This window comes from Papaver somniferum, chromosome 7, assembly GCF_003573695.1.
Source record: "Papaver somniferum cultivar HN1 chromosome 7, ASM357369v1, whole genome shotgun sequence".
Classification (NCBI taxonomy): Eukaryota; Viridiplantae; Streptophyta; class Magnoliopsida; order Ranunculales; family Papaveraceae; genus Papaver; species Papaver somniferum.
This window is the reverse complement of record NC_039364.1, coordinates 72,073,806-72,090,720: the sequence shown is the minus strand read 5'-3', so window position 1 is coordinate 72,090,720 and position 16,915 is coordinate 72,073,806. Positions and strand designations below refer to the sequence as shown.

The following is a 16,915-nucleotide window of genomic DNA, read 5'->3' as shown; positions in this document are numbered from 1 at the left end:
CGACGTCCTGAAGGCGTCCGCCGCCCAACTATTCTTCTATGTGGAGGTGGGTCTCTCTCCTGCAGTCAGGGAACAATGAGTATCACCGACGTCCTGAAGGCGTTAAGTTCTCAATCTACGGAGAACCGCCCAAATACGTTATTCTGCATAGAGGGCACGCCGAAATGCCAGGGATCGAACACTCAGCTAGTGGAGGCTTTTCGAAAACATATTCGTCACGGCTTCGTAAAATATGAATCGTTGCATGCCCGAAAACCGTGTCAAAAACATGCCTCAAGATTTTACGGTTTTGTCCTTTATTGAAAATCCACCATCTACATATGGGTCCAGAGGATTTGGTGGAATTACGTCTCTGACGGTGCATGTAAAAACAGAAGAAGAAACCATTAGCTGCACCATATGTTATCCTGAACTTCCTACATCTTTGCTTCAAGCAGTTACATTGGTTCTCCATGCCTTCATGAGTGTTTTTCTTCCTCTAAAGGATCTTGAAGAAATTGAAGAAGATCTTCGTTTACATGATCCGTGTCAGAAAGTAAAGTGCGACATGTGTAGCTGCATCTCCAGCTGCCTTAAGATTTGTAGCTGCATGGTTACTCAATTCCAGTGCTTCAACTTAGCTTCGAGATTTTTAGTTTTTGTAGAATGACAAAGCAAGATTTAGCACAATAGGTACCAAAATTTGGTGCGGTAGAAAAATAGATATTTTCTTTATAACAGTACATATAATTAGATAAGAGTCTTAGAATCAAAATCATCAAATTATTGAAGACCATATACAAGCAAAGCTCCAACTCCTGCAATCCCGGCGATCAAACCCACGATAACTCCTATAGGTGGCAAACCACCACCAATTGCTTTTCCAGTATTGACGTCATATTCTGCAAATCTTTTCTTTGGGGCTAGACATTGCGGGCACGCATAACCATCAGGCTTTAAAATGATCAAATTAAAACTTTCATCAGTAAAGTGACTGCTAATGTGTATGCCAACATTTATATTATATGTAGCATGTAAAAGGGGAACATAAAATTTATGGTTTCAGCTTTGAGTGTTTTACCTGCTCGTCAAAAGGCTTTTGTAAGGTGTAAATAAAGCCACAATCGAGGCATATGTGAGTTGCTCTTGCCTACATATATAACCATCATAGACATTAGTGTAAACTACATGAAGGACATAAAATAAATAAATCATGTCTTTTTGTGTACTTTGGTTGCAGGGATAAGAGTATGAGAGAGTCGGTTGTGTTCTGTATACCAGTGTTGTCTAGAAGTTGACTAAATTGTAGGCTACGGATCAGTGTTATCTGGAAATTTCTAGTGTGTAATTTGGGCTAGATAAGCAGAGAGTGGGGTCAGTCAAAGCCTAAAAGCCTTTATTAACAGGCATCAATTGCCATCATTGGGTGACGATACCTGGATGTAAAATGAAAGAAGTTGTAATGAGTGCCAGTAACATCCGACAAAGAGCGCTACAGACTAAATACGTTGGATTCAGATTGCTATGACGTTTATTTAAGATGACACCATGGGTTGGTCGACTTCTGTTTAATAGTCTGAATCCAAATTAAGATGTTTGAGGGCAAAAACTGATTCTGCTATTTTTGGTAAATTTGGGTGTGTTGATGAGAAACGAATTCAAACCCTAAACAAATATACTGTACATGAGTACTTTTGAGTTCTAGAGATCAATTTGTAAGACTCTAGCCTAAATCAAGAAATGGCCGTTCCAGATTCAATTCGGTCACAAAGTGAAGGAGAAGGGTTGATCTTAGGGAGGGAAGCGAAGAAGGTGTTTGAAATCAGAATGTTGAATTATGAAGGTGTGGATGTTTTATGACTTGTATCAGAATGTGGAACTGGCTTGCAGAACGTAAGCTATCAGTTTTTGGTGTTTTCTGGATACTTGTGTTGATAAAACTTGTATTCTGTTGAAAAAGGTTGAAATCCTATTTATACAAGTCATTGAGCACACTCCCTGATCTCGTAGGAAGTGGAGTTGATTCAGCAGTGGAGAAATGGGGTTGTGTAAAGAGTGGTGATCACCACGTTTCCATTATGAGGGAGAACTGATCACACTTTCACCCACTACTGCCACTGTTGTTAATCGTCCGTCTTTCCTGACACTTTCTCGTAATGGGCGCGTTGCACGCCGCACGTTGTAAACCTCCAGACCAATACCCCAGTGAGTATCCCCCAGTTTGTGACATGTTTGATGTCTCGAGTAAATGGGTCAAGTCGTGGGACTTGCCGCTGAAAGCAACACGTAGCGTTTTAGGTTAAATAACTAAGTTATTTGTGAAGCTGATATTCATGAAATATCGTATGTATTCGATACACGTAAAGCATCGCTTTTAAACAAGCAACTCCAAATAATCGATGTGCATGGAGCATCGTTGTTTTAGAGCTCGATCGAATCAGTCACGGATTGAGCGTCTCAAAAGGAGCACGATCGCCCTTTTTCAGGGAGTTGGTGGATGCTACGCACGCATCCCAAGGAGTGGCCAATCAATTCCTATAGGAGAGTGGCGACTGGTAGCCATTCTAAAATCCTAACGGTCGATCCAAGTTAGATCTGGACCGCTTAAATCGGCTAGCCAAGTTGAGTGGCTGAGGCGGTTTGCGGCAGTTAATGACTGATGTTGAATTACATGCAAGCAGCACAACTAGTTACCTTTGGGCGATCGTTTGGGATCCCTATGAGCTAGTTGTTGCTTGCCCGATTGTCCCTCATGAAAGAAGAGTGGATGGTGATCACAACGACATCTTGTTGGTCACCTGAAATCAAATCTAGGCCGGTCAACTCGTCTTGCGAAGTTTGACGGTGGAGATGATTTGCGACAGTTGCATATTGCCGTTGATTTAATTTTTAGGGTTTAGGGGCTTCCCGGCCAACCCTGTTTTGGCTAGTCGAATCAAAGCGCTGGGCGCTGATTCGGACAGGCCGATTGGCCATGTGCAAAGACGAGCCGTTGGTGAATATGCTAACATCTCCTGGGCCATCTAAAATTAGATCCAAACCACTCGATTCGGTTGGCGAAGATGGATGGTCGTGATCGATTTGCGGTGGTAACATACTGCCGCAAACACCAATTAGGGTTCCAAAGCAGCGCGTTCACCCTACTTTTGGTGAACGATTCTATACGCTCTTGGCTTGCCATGAGCAAGTCGATCGACCAAGGGTGGAGCTGGGTCGACGGTGAACGCGACGACACCTTATTGGCCATCTGAAACTGGATCTAGGTCGCACTAGTACAAAATGACCCTTTAGCCACGCCAAATTGGCGTGTCCATAGGGTTTTAGACACACCATTTTGGTTCGGACTTGGCGTGGTTTCTGCTCGCGTGGTTTTAGGTATGATGGAGTGTCTTAATGTTATTCTATAGCCACACCTACCTTGCGTGTCTATTGTTGCATGAAATAGACACGCCAAAACCCATAGGCGTTGCCATAGAGTGTCCCAAAAACTTAAGTACCGATACCCTATAGACACTCAATTTATTGTTTTAGTGTGTCCATTGATACCCTATAGACACACAAGTTTCTTTTTGGCGTGGCCATTGTCTCTCTATAGACACACAAGTTGTTTTTGGCGTGGCCATTGGTTATTCTATGGACACCCAATTGTATTTTGGCGTGGCTATTGGTTATCCTATAGACACGCAAAAACAAAAATGGTGTGGTTGTTGGTTACCTATAGACACAAAAGTTTTTTTTGGCGTGGCTATAGGTTATCCTATGGACACGCAATTGTTTTTTGGCATGGCTATTGATTACGCTATGGACACGCAAAAAAAAATGGTGTGGCTATTGGTTACCCATAAACACGCAATTTAAGTCGAATCGTTGGATCTCATTTAAGATGATGCAATATTGACTGTTAAATTATATGCATCCTTCACCACCCACATGTAATGTTGTGAGCCGTTAATTGGATATCCTATAGACACGCCCCATATAGCGTGGTTATATGTGCTATTTATCCACACCAATTTACAATTACCTTGATCCACGTGGCCGTATTAGGAATCGTTGGATCTCATTTAAGATGATGCAATATTGACCGTTCAATTATATGCATCCTTCACCGTCCACATGTAACGTTGTGAGCTGTTCACTAATTTCCTATAGACACGCCCCAAAGAGCGTGGTTATATGTGATATTTAGCCACGCCAATTTACAATTACCTTGATCCACGTGTCCGTATTAGGAATCGTTGGATCTCATTTTAGATGATGCAATATTGACCGTTAAATTATATGCATCCTACGCCGTCCACATGTAACGTTGTGAGCCGTTCATTGAAGAACCTATAGACACGCCATATAGCATGGCTATATGTGATATTTTGACACGCCAATTTACAATTACCTTCATCCACGTGGCTGTATTAGGTACCATTGGATCTCGTTTAAGATGATGCAATATTGACCGTTCAAATGTAACGTTGACCGTCCACATGTAACGTTGGGAGCCGTTCATCGGAGAACCTATAGACACGCCATATAGCGTGGCTTTATATGATATTTAGCCACGCCAATTTATATCTGCTTAATGTGTTTATGTTATGTTTATCTACGCCAATTAATCTCGAAGCGTGTATATTACACGTGTGACGCCTCTAAGCCGTTCAGATATGGCGCATCTAAACCATCCACCTGGCACTATCCAAATTCTCTTATATACTTTATAAATTGTGGTTAAATCTGAAATTCATATATGCCAAAATTCATATTATTATTAATAACACAGTAAAAAATGTTGAGCTTTGGTCTAACAGTTTGCAAAAAAAAATTAAAGAGCATTTATCCAAAAATCATCAGTTTTTCTTCAACTTTTTAGATGGTGGTGTCTCTGCATGCAATGGATCAGGTTGTGACATTCTCGACGCGCCAAACCTTGTCTTCCGCTGTTTCCCATCTGAAAGTTGGCATGCCTTCTGCACGGTTGGTGCATATAACCTTCTTTGCGCCTTTTTAGTCTTCTGAGAAAGCTTTTCAGAGGCTGCATGCATGACTCCCTGATGTGGTTTGACTGCTAGGTGCTCCTCATTCAGTTTATCACTATCCAATTTCTTCTCAAAATCTAAAACTGGTTCTGGTTGCTTATGAGGTTTTCCATGTTGTGGAGTTTCCTGCAGCATGAGATTAAATGTATTATATATATATTCTAAATCCAAGGTGAATTCGTCTGTCATATGAATTCTCAACAAGAGACAGATAATAGTCATTTTTCCAACAATGTAATAAAGCCAACTTTACTGAAGGCCGCGGCATTTTTCACAGCTGACGCCCATAATAAAATCCGTAACCAAATATCAATTTTCAAATTTACACTGGCATTCATGTTCCATTTAGGTGTTAATATATTTCTATCTCGTACTTATTCTTTAATCAAACTGAATACACTATTTATGCAAAACTATTTATATACTTGATTAACAAAGAAAAAGAGCTAAGAAACTAACCTTGTCATCAGAGATGGAATATTTATCTTTCGGCCATGCCACAAAACCATCTTTAGCTTCCCCTAATAACTTAAACTCACCACTTTTTTTTCGGCTAACACGAACGATGGAACTATAACCTCCTGAATATTGACAGCATAACAGTTACTAGGAAGATCTTGTCCATGTATTTTCTGGTTAGGCACCATAGGTAAAATACTGCCTCTAGCAACGACGTTTCCCCTAGATCCATTCCAAAAGTCGTATTTTGCTTTCTACGGAGATACGACATATGAACATCATATAAAAAAAAGATGCTAGGATTAGCAATATAGATTTACGAAGAAAAAAATAATAAAAAAATACTCCATTAGATGTCTTAGCCATAGATTCTGTCATAGATGTGCACGACTTCTCTAGAGATATTTAAGGATTTGGTTGGGAATTACTGGTAGAGTTCTGCATAAGATTAGGAGACTGCTTCTTAGATCATGAATGCGAAGACACTGATGAATTGAATAGGTAACAAATATACAAGGTTCTCCAAAATATAACCTAGCATCCGTGATTCATATAGTTGATATCATATTTTAGACATATGGTTTAAGATCATGTAACTGGTTTAAGACAACAAACTTACTAATTTTAGTTTTAATCTCGAGTATCCTCCTCGTCTTGTCCGATGTGGGAACTTGGATTGTGATATTGCCTCTGTTCCCTTCTCCGAATTTTTCTTGCAGAGAAAATAAAAATAATTTCATTAGTATGCTGGGATAGACAATATGAACGAAACACAAATTAGAAAAAGCAATATGTATTCCATACCTTAAATATAGGCGATTCTAGTACATACTTAAGGTATTCGTCCCAGTCTTCTTGGTCCATTACTGTTTCGTACTTTCTGGGGAAAGTTTTTAGTTTGTCCGGTCTTTCCAGGAAGGGTTTTACATGATTATTGTATAATTTCCTTCTGAAGTTCCGCAGCTGAACATCTAGACGCTTCATGACCGCTTGCTTATATTCATGGGGCACCTCATAATGAAACTGCAATAACAACTAATTTATGTTCATCACAGACTCACAGTTCGACAACAAAAACGATGAATTGATAACCGCATATGCATACCAGAATTTCCTCCCACATATTTTGTTTTGTTATTGCAGGGACTTCCTTCCAACATAAATGTTTTATGCCAACCATATCAGGGGCCAAATAGCCTAGGTAACTACTGAATTCAGTTCTATGGCCACCATCAGAATCCACCTCATCATCCCATTGGTCCTCCTCTGGGGACACGTTGTAATCATCTTCTGCCATGACAAAAGATGTATAGGTACGTGCATCTCAGTTAGGAATTTGAGATTATTTTGGAAAATATTAGCTAAACCTAACAGGATAGGCTACACGTATTACACCTCTTTTCTATTATATGAAAATAAAACAAACATGAACTCATTGATGCATGTAACTTGAGTCTAAAACATCACTGCAACACACAAAATATCCTCATGAATATTGTGTTATCCACAAAGCGAAAGGTACCGGTTAAACGGTCTTATATAACTTTTTGTTACAAAAGCCAAGAGTACTAAAGCACCACATAATGATTATCCATTTTTAGTTTGAAGATGATAGTCAAATTGGCCAACTAGCAACATGGTATCATTAAAAGTGGCAACTTAAAATGCAGAGGTTACAGGCTCGCCAAGTAACAGAGACTCAAATGATTAAATCTTGAGAAGCCTTATATATATATATATATATATATATATATATATATATATATATATATGATTGACACAACATCGTACATCAAAGTAGAGTTATATCTAAATAAACCCAAACAATAACAAAAACTCGAGAAAACAATTAGCATCGTTAAGTTTTGTAAAACCTAACTAACTAGTAAAGCCTAAATAAGTAACATGAAAGAAAGATCCTTACCTAAATCTTATAATAGTTCATGCATGTAACTTAAGCCTAAAACAGTATTGTTGTAACAAAATAAAATCACCTCTCATCGTCATTAACTTGTTCTTTGATACAACCGAATAAAAACCCTAGTCATGCTTTAACTAGTAAACCTATAAGATCTAACATCTGATTCTATGAGATCGAACAAAAAATCTAACATCAGTTTAATATTCATTCGATAATGGGTTGTATAAATAATACCAACAACAAAGATCGAGTCTGAAAAGGTAGGTTCCTTGTAAATATTAGATATAGTAAAAATAGAATAAAAACCCTAATCATGCTTTAACTAGTAAACATATAAGAAGTAATAGAATAAAAACCTTAATCATGCTTTAACTAGTAAACCTATAAGATCTAACATCTGATTCCATGAGATCGAATAAAAAATCTAACATCAATTTAATATTCGGTTGTATAAATAATACCAACAACAAAGATCGAGTCTGAAGAGGTAGGTTCCTTGTAAAGATTAGTGATAGTAGCAGAATTATGATTTCAAATAGAGAATGAATCGAGTAATAAAAACTGAAAAAGTAGATCGAACTCATCTTTCTTTTTCTTTTTGGAGTTTAACCAAACCATCAGGCGGGAATTTATTTTCCTTTTGAAATCATCCCGCCCAGTAAAATTCATTTTCAACGCACGCCAAACAAAAGATTTTTGGTGTTTTTCTTTTTTTTTTTATTTCCAAATTTTTGATTTGTGACTAATATGGTTAGTTTCCTTTATTTTATGGGATAATATATCGTAGACAGTTATGATAAAATTGTTTCCCAAAATTTTCGAAATTTAGTTTCCTATCTCTAACCAACTCGAGAAAAGGCCATAGAAAAAAATTACTTTCATGTTTCGAATAATATTTTCCTTAAATTTTTTAACCTGGGTTGTATCATGTATTATTCTTGGTTTAGGGAGGAAACGTATGAATTATTAGTGGCACCTATGTAGGAAACGTATTCTTCTAATCATACAATTTTTTTGTAATAGGAAAGAATAAATATATTGATAATCAAGCTTACATATTGTTTTTATCCTGTTGAATCAGAAGATTGATCCATACAGATAGATTATTAAACCAACAAAAGCAAATTGTTTGAGTTCTTGCATACTTTGCTATAGAGTCTGCAATATGATTTGCATCCCTATGGGCATAAGTGCAAACCCAAGAATCAAAATAACTTAATATAACTAATGCATCATGGATTAAATTATATGTTGTCCATTTAACTGTTGTAGCCTTCCCATTTACAGCTGCTATAACATTCTGACAATCTCCTTCCAAGTGAATTTTTCTCCATCCCTTACTGTGAGCCCATTGTACTGCTTCTAGGAGAGAATGCGCTTCAGCTTGCTCTGGATCAATGGCTAGAGATGCACCTCCTCGCAATCCATGGATGTTTCCTGCAGAATCTCTACAAATCAGTCCCCATCCTGATAATACAGTTTTATCAATATAGGAAGCATCAAAATTCAATTTGTATATATCATCTATATGAGCCTTCCAGTTCTTATCAATTATTCTCAAAGCACTGTTGCTACTAGTTTGCATACTTTTAGCCCTTTTCCAGTCCTCAATTTGCCTGACAATATTGTTTATAACAATGTTACTGTTAAATGGCTTGTTTTCAAAAACTGTATCACATCTAGCCTTCCAGGTTAGCCAAAAAATGAAACTGGCACTCTCGTACAGACTACAATCCTTGGGCATACCATTGTTTGCCTTTAGAAAGAAACCACTTATCCAATTTTGTAAGTCTAGACCCTGGAGGATAGTAGATAATATAGAGTCTACTGAATCCCATATATGTCTGACATGATGACAATCAAAGAACAGATGTTGAATAGTTTTAGGGTTACCACTACAAATAACACATCTACTATCTTTATGTTTAGTGAACCTAGCAAGTCTATGTTTAGTAGTAATGCAACCATGTAGGAATTTCCATATAAAATACTGAATTCTGGGAGGTAGCTTATATCTCCAAAAGGATTTCCAGCAGATGTCTAAGTTGTTCTTAGTTGGCTTAGTAGCTAAGTTTTCATTCAAGATGACATTGTAAGCAGATTTTATAGTAAACATTCCATTGCTGGAAGGCTCCCATCTCAGCTTATCTTTACCTGCAATAGGAATTCTTATGTCAGTAATCCTTTTAATAGTATCTTCATCAAAGAAAGCATTCAAAATATCAGAATTCCAAGACTTAGAGTCTTGGTCAATGAGTTGATTCACAATTTTCATATTAAAAGAGCTAAAATGACTATCTAGAGGTCTGTGCATATTTGGAATCCAAGTATCTTTCCAAATTTGCATAGAAGTACCATCACATATCTCCCATATGTAGTGTCTTTTAATTATATTCAAACCTGTGCATATGCCTTGCCAAATCCAAGACCCTTGTTTGTTCACAATATCAGTTAAAGGATTAACAACATGAAAATATTTTTCCTTCATAATAACATCCCATGGTTCATCTGGATTGGTAATCAATCATATAGTAAACTACTAAAGATAAATAAACTAAACCCATCCATTTTCATGTTCATCATTTCCAGAAAACATAAAAATTCAGCGTGAATCATTCATCACATAAATGTCAACCTATCTATCAACGTAAAAAGCATGCATCTAGTGCAGTACATAAAAAATACGTAAACTAAAAGTTCACACATCAAAAACCCTGTTTAAAAAAATCAAAGAACTTGTTAGATGAGCATTTATCTAAAAATCATCAGTTTTTCTTCAACTTTTTTGATGGTGCTGTCTCTGCATGCAATAGATCAGGTTGTGACATTCTCGACGTGCCAAACCTTGTCTTCCTATGGTGCGCAGCTGAAAGTTGCAATGCCTTCTGCACAGTTGGTACATATAACCTTCCCTGCGCCTTTTTAGTCTTCTGAAAAATCTTTTCAGAGGCTGCATGACTCCCAGAATGTGGATTGACTGCTAGGTTCTCCTCATTTAGTTTTTCACTGTCCAATTTCTTTTCAGAATCTAAAACTGGTTCTGGTTGCCCATGAGGTTTTCCATGCTGTGGAGTTTCCTGCAGCAAGAGATTAAATGTATTATATATATATATATTCTAAATCCAACGCGAATTCGTCTGTCATGTGAATTCTCAACAAGATACGGACAAAAGTCATTTTTACAACAATGTAATAAAGCCAACTTCACTGAAGGCCGCGGCATTTTTCACAGCTGACGCCCATAATAAAATCCGTAACCAAATATCAATTTTCAAATTTACACTGGCATTCATGTTCCATTTAGGTGTTAATATATTTCTATCTCATACTTATTCTTTAATCAAACTGAATACACGATTTATGCAAAACTATTTATATACTTGATTAAGAAAGCAAAAGAGCTAAGAAACTAACCTTGTCATCAGAGATGGAATAGTTATCTTTCGGCCATGCCAAAAAACCATCTTTAGCTTCCCCTAATAACTTAAACTCACCACTTGGTTCGGTTAACACGAACGATGGAACTATAACCTCCTGAATATTGACAACATAACAGTTACTAGGAAGATCTTGTCCATGTATTTTCTGGTTAGGCACCATAGGTAAAATACTGCCTCCAGCAACGACGTTTCCCCTAGATCCATTCCAAAAGTCGTATTTTGCTTTCTGCGGAGATACGGCATATGAACATCATATAAAAAGAAGATGCTAGAATTATCAATATAGATTTACGAAGAAAAAAAAATCAAAAAAAACATACTCCATTAGATGTCTTATCCAGATGTTCTGCCGTAGATGTGCACGACTTCTCTAGAGATATTTAAGGATTTGGTTGGGAATTACTGGTATAGTTCTGCATAAGATTAGGAGACTGTTTCTTAGATCCATCAGAAGGGTTGCTACGTGAAGGAGACTTCCGCAGAGAAGTAGTTGGTTGTGAATTACTGGTAGGGTTCTGCATAAGATTAAAAGAGTTATTAGTTACTTTTGAAAGTTACACATGTTTCTATTTTTCTAGGTTCTCTAATTTACACTTGGATCGGTGATTCATGTAATTGATAAACTGGTTTATGTATATTCGACTTACAAATCAAACAAGCCAAGCAACTAACCTTCTTAGCAGGCTCGGTAAACTGAACACCATACTTTGGCCAAGGAATTGCTTTTCCAAAAGTTTGCCCTAATGTTTCCATACCAGCAAATCGTATGGGTAGACAGAAATTCGGTTTTATTACTTCATCAATCAGGATTTTGTGGCAATCAACCTCCAACCCATCCTTTCCATGTAATTGTTGTTTTCCTGTTAACAGAAAAGCTCTACCTCTAGCAAGGACGTCTGCCTTAGACAGCTCGTCAAAAAGGTTGCACCTTCTACCCTGCGGAAATATATGGCATATGAACATCTTCAAGCGAAAACTTCAAAACAAATTGAGATTTAAAATGCATGTAAAAATAAAATAGATACCGGAGAAACTGCTTTAGTTGTCGTGATCTCAGATTGGCTCCGACCAGGTGGATCTTTTGATGTCACATCCAGAGTATGTTTCCCCGAATTTTGTTGACTTACCTGCAGCAGTAGAGTAATATTCCATATTTGGGTGACAAATATGCCAAATTCTACCGTGAATGCGAAGACACGTATGAATAGGTAACAAATATACAAGGTTCTCCAAAATACACCCTAGCATCCGTGATTCATATAGTAGTTGATAGAATATTTCAAACTCATATGATCTTAAGATCATGTAACTGGTTTAAAACACATACCTTCGGAAATTTTTCAGATATTGCGATACGAGATTGGCTTCCGTTGAGTAGATCCGGTGATTTCACAGCCTCAGAATGTTTTGGTTGACTTACCTGCATCAGAAAATTGAAATGAAAGTTGTACTTTGTTTTTGCAGTGAAACCATTTAAGAAAAATGCACAACTGACTTACAATCAAATAGCTAACCACATATCTCGTTCTATAAGGTTCTCTAAAATATACACTAACGTCCGTGATTCATATAGTTGATAACATATTCGTCTCTTATATCAAACAAGATATATATATATAACTGGTTTGTGTAAAAACATATCCAATGAGTTAATAATGCAAACAAGCATAGCAACCAACCTTTTGATCCAAGATGGTTTGATTTGATGGCCAACAAATTTCAGCATCAGCAACATCTTTTAAAGTTTTTATCCCAGAAGATGTGCCAAAGGGTAATTTGATGGTTTCATTTAGTACTTCACTAACCATGACGCTATAGCATGTAACCTCACCCGTCATTCCTGACTTCATTTTATAAGATACCTTCTTTGAAGAGTAAGCTCTACCAATGGCAACAATGTTGTCCTTTTCTCCAAACCAAAGTTTGCATCTTGTGACCTGCAGAAACACAAGGCGCATGAGAGATAGTAAATGGAAGATTCAAAATTTAAACGCGTTGGAAAACCATACATCAACGGTAACTTTTTCAGATGGCACATTCTGGGATTCCCCAGTGGATGAAGGAGACGAAGACTTCTTTTTTGATACTAAAGACGGCTGGGATTCAGTAGAAACGGTCGGCGTTTTAGTACAAGGAGAGACCCGCTTCGTGGACCCTTTGGTGCTTTCAGATGACTTCTGCGGACCGGATTTCCCATATTTTTTTTTGAGGTTGCTTAACTGATTCTGGACCTATGTTATTCTTAGATCGATTGGAGGCGTTGATAGGTCCTGCATCCTGTGACTGTAGTTGAACACATTGTTTGAAAAAATCAGATACTGTCTGCCAATTTTTTCAAAAAATTACACAATCTAATCAAAACTCGGTTCACTTACCTCTCCTCCAGACTTGCTGATACTGTTGCCCATAGTTTTCGCAATGTCGACTACTTGAGATAACAAGTTATCTGTCAATCTCTGATACACATTTTTAGTAGACTTTAATTATTTCTCCTTAGTTTTCAGCTTTTCACGCAGTTCATCGTTCTCTTTCGAGTGTCTTGGTTTTCTTCCATTTGGAAAGTAAAGGGTTGCCGTCACTCCAAAGCCAACCCCCTTGACACGTCCACCCTTATCCGGGCCGATTGCAACTGTTAGGGCGTCCTCGTTATGACCAACCGTTAGAGTTCCCTCTCGAATCATCTTCCGCTTCTCTTCCTGTTCAAATAATGCGTTAAATTCCGATTTAAACCTTGTGCAATTACTGTGCACTTACTTTGGTTAAAAACATGAGGACTGTAAAGTTTCTGTTTTCTCACAACTTCAGATGTCTTCTTCCTGACAAACTCGTCTGGAACAATTCCATCTTTGTTTTCGCGTGCTCTTTCCCACATGAATCACCGGTCTTCAAGATCTTCTTCGGCAACATTTCCGCTTTGGACCTAGTAGTTACCAGAAACAAGTAAGGATTTACATCCGCACAGATATTAACTGTGTAAAAAAGAAAACCTATTCCAAAGCGTCTAATGTGACAAAATTACATATTGGTGTAAGAGGACACATCCCTATACCGTTTTAAGTTTCTGCATATATGAGACACGCAACACGACATACAAAACAGAAGTATCTGATATGGCCGGTTTTACTGTGCAGTGTATAATAAATAAGACAACAAACTTACTAATTTTAGTTTTAATCCCGAGTATCCTCCTCGTCCCGTCCGATGTGGGAACTTGGATTGTGATATTGCCTTTTTTCCCCTCTCCGAATTTTTCTTGCAGAGAAAATAAAAATAATTTCATTAGTATGCTGGGATAGACAATAAGAACGAAACACAAAATCAGAAAAATCAATGTGTATTCCATACCTTAAATATAGCCGATTTTAGTACATGATTAAGGTAATTGTCCCAGTTCTCTTGGTCCATTACCGTTTCGTATTTTTTGGGGAAAGTTCTTAGTTTGTGCGGCATTTCCAGGAAGGGTTTTACATGATTGTTGTACAATTTCCTTCTGAAGTCCCGCAGCTGAACAGGTAGACGCTTCATCACCGCTTGCTTATATTCATAGGGCACCTCATAATGAAACTACAATAACAACTAATTTATGTTCATCACAGACTCACAGTTCGACAACAAAAACGATGAATTGATAACCGCATATGCATACCCGAATTTTCTCCCACATATTTTCTTTTGTTGTTGAAGGGACTTCCTTCCAACATAAATGTTTTATGCCAACCATATCACGGACCAAATAGCCTAGGTAACTAATGAATTCAATTCTATGTTTACTAATAGGCCGGAACATTTTGTCAAATTCAATATCACTTCTTTTGGCATCTTTTATCGAGAAGTCTTTATGCAGCTTCAACATTCTTGTCATCCCCTCTTTTTTATGATCACTTCTGTAAAGTCTTCTTGTTGTGGCTGCTTTTCTGCTTATGGAGCATTTTCCAATTCATTTTCTTCTAACACCTCCAAATCATCATTTTCAGAATCTTCTGACTCTGGAAATAACCGAGGCAACATATGAAACCATGTGATGTTTAAGTAGAAACAAGTAAGTACAAGGTTTCACACATTACCTGTTAAGTCCTCAAATCTAGCAGTGTGGAGCATATCTCCACCATCGTCGTCATCTGATTGTACAATGTCATCATGACCCTCATCTAAATCCACCGTTTCTTCATCAGAATCCCCCTCAACATCTGATTCACTCCATTGGTCGTAATCATCATCTTCTGCCATGACAAAAGCTGTGTAGGTACGTGCATCTCAGTTAGGAATTTGAGCTTGTTTTGGAAAATATTAGCTAAACCTAACAGGATAGGCAACATGTGTTACACCTATTTTCTATTATATGAAAAGAAAACAAACATGAACTCAGTGATGCATGTAACTTGAGGCTAAAACATCACTGCAACACACAAAATCTCCTCATGATTATTGTGTTATCCAAAAAGTGAAAGGTACCGGTTAAACGGTCTTATATAACTTTTGTTACAAAAGCCAAGAGCACTAAAGCACCAGATAATGATTATCCATTTTTAGCTTGAAGATATAGTCAAATTGGCCAATCAGCAACATGGTATTATTAAAAGTGGCAACTTAAAATACAGACGTTACAGGCTCGCCAAGTAACAAAGACTCAAATGATTAAATTTTGAGATGCCTTGTATATAAATATGATTGACACAACATCGTCGATCAAAGTAGAGTTATTAACTCTCAATCAAAATCCAACCCAAGCAATAACAAAAACCCTAGAAAAAATTAGCATCGTTAAGTTTTTTATTTATTTTTTATTTTGTAAAACCTAACTAACTAGTAAAGCCTAACTAAGTAACATGAAAGAAAGATCCTTACCTAAATCTTATAATAATTCATGCATGTAACTTAAGCCTAATATATTATTGTTGTAACAAAATGAAATCACATCTCATCGTACAACCCGTGATTGTCATTAACTTTTTGTTTGATACAGCCGAATAAAAACCCTAATCATGCTTTAACAAGTAAACCTATAAGATCTAACATCTGATTCCATGAGATCAAACAAAAAATCTAACATAAATTTAATATTCATTCGATAATGGGTTGTAGAAATATTACCAGCAACAAAGATCAAGTTTAAATAGGTAGATTCCTTGTAAAGATTAGAGATAGTAATAGAATAAAAACCCTACTCATGCTTTAACTAGTAAACCTATAAGAAGTGATAGAATAAAAACCCTAATCATGCTTTAACTAGTAAACCTATAAGATCTAACATCTGATTCCATGAGATCGAACAAAAAATCTAACATCAATTTAATATTCATTCGATAATGGGTTGTAGAAATAATACCAACAACAAAGATCGAGTATGAAGAGGTAGGTTCCTTGTAAAGATTAGAGACGATAGTAGTAGAATTATGATTTCATAGAGAGAATGAATCGAGTAATAAAAACTGAAAAAGTAGATCGAACTCATCTTTCTTTTCTTTTTGGAATTTAACCAAACTATCTGGCAGGAATTGATTTTCCTTTTGAAATCATCCCGCCCAGTAAAATCCATTTTCATCACCCGCCAAACAAAAGATTTTTAGTGTTTTTCTTTTTTTTTTTTCCAAATTTTTGATGTGTAACCAATATGGTTAGTTTCCTTATTTTATGAGAGAATATATCGTAGACAGTTATGATAAAATTGTTCCCAAATTTTTCGAAATTATGTTTCCTATCTCTAACCAACTCGAGAAGAGGCTATAGAAAAAAGTACTTTCCTATTTCGAATAATATTTACCTTAATAATTTTAAGCCGGGTTGTCTCCTGTATTATTCTTGGTTTAGGGAGGAAACGTATGAATTACTAGTGGCACCTATGTAGGAAACGTATTATTCTAATCATACAATAAGCTAATAAAGATAAATAAACTAAACCCATCCATTTTCATGTTCATCATTTCCAGAAAACATAAAGTTCAATGTGAATCATTCATCACATAAATGTCAACCCATTTATCAACGTAAAAAGCCTCCATCTAGTGCAGTACTTAAAAAATAAATAAAACCACCATTGGAAACAAAATGGTCATCAAAAACCTTGTTTAAAAAGCAAAAAACTTGTT

General features: G+C 36.8%; 1 long non-coding RNA gene across 1 annotated transcript; it reads right to left on the bottom strand.

Moving 5' to 3' along the window:
• Positions 1–681: 681 nt before the first annotated feature.
• On the bottom strand, positions 682–1,133 carry LOC113293593. The gene is made up of 2 exons (XR_003332386.1): positions 1,061–1,133; positions 682–933 (listed from the first exon to the last, which is right to left on the bottom strand). It is a non-coding gene; the product is annotated as an uncharacterized LOC113293593 (long non-coding RNA).
• Positions 1,134–16,915: the final 15,782 nt, after the last annotated feature.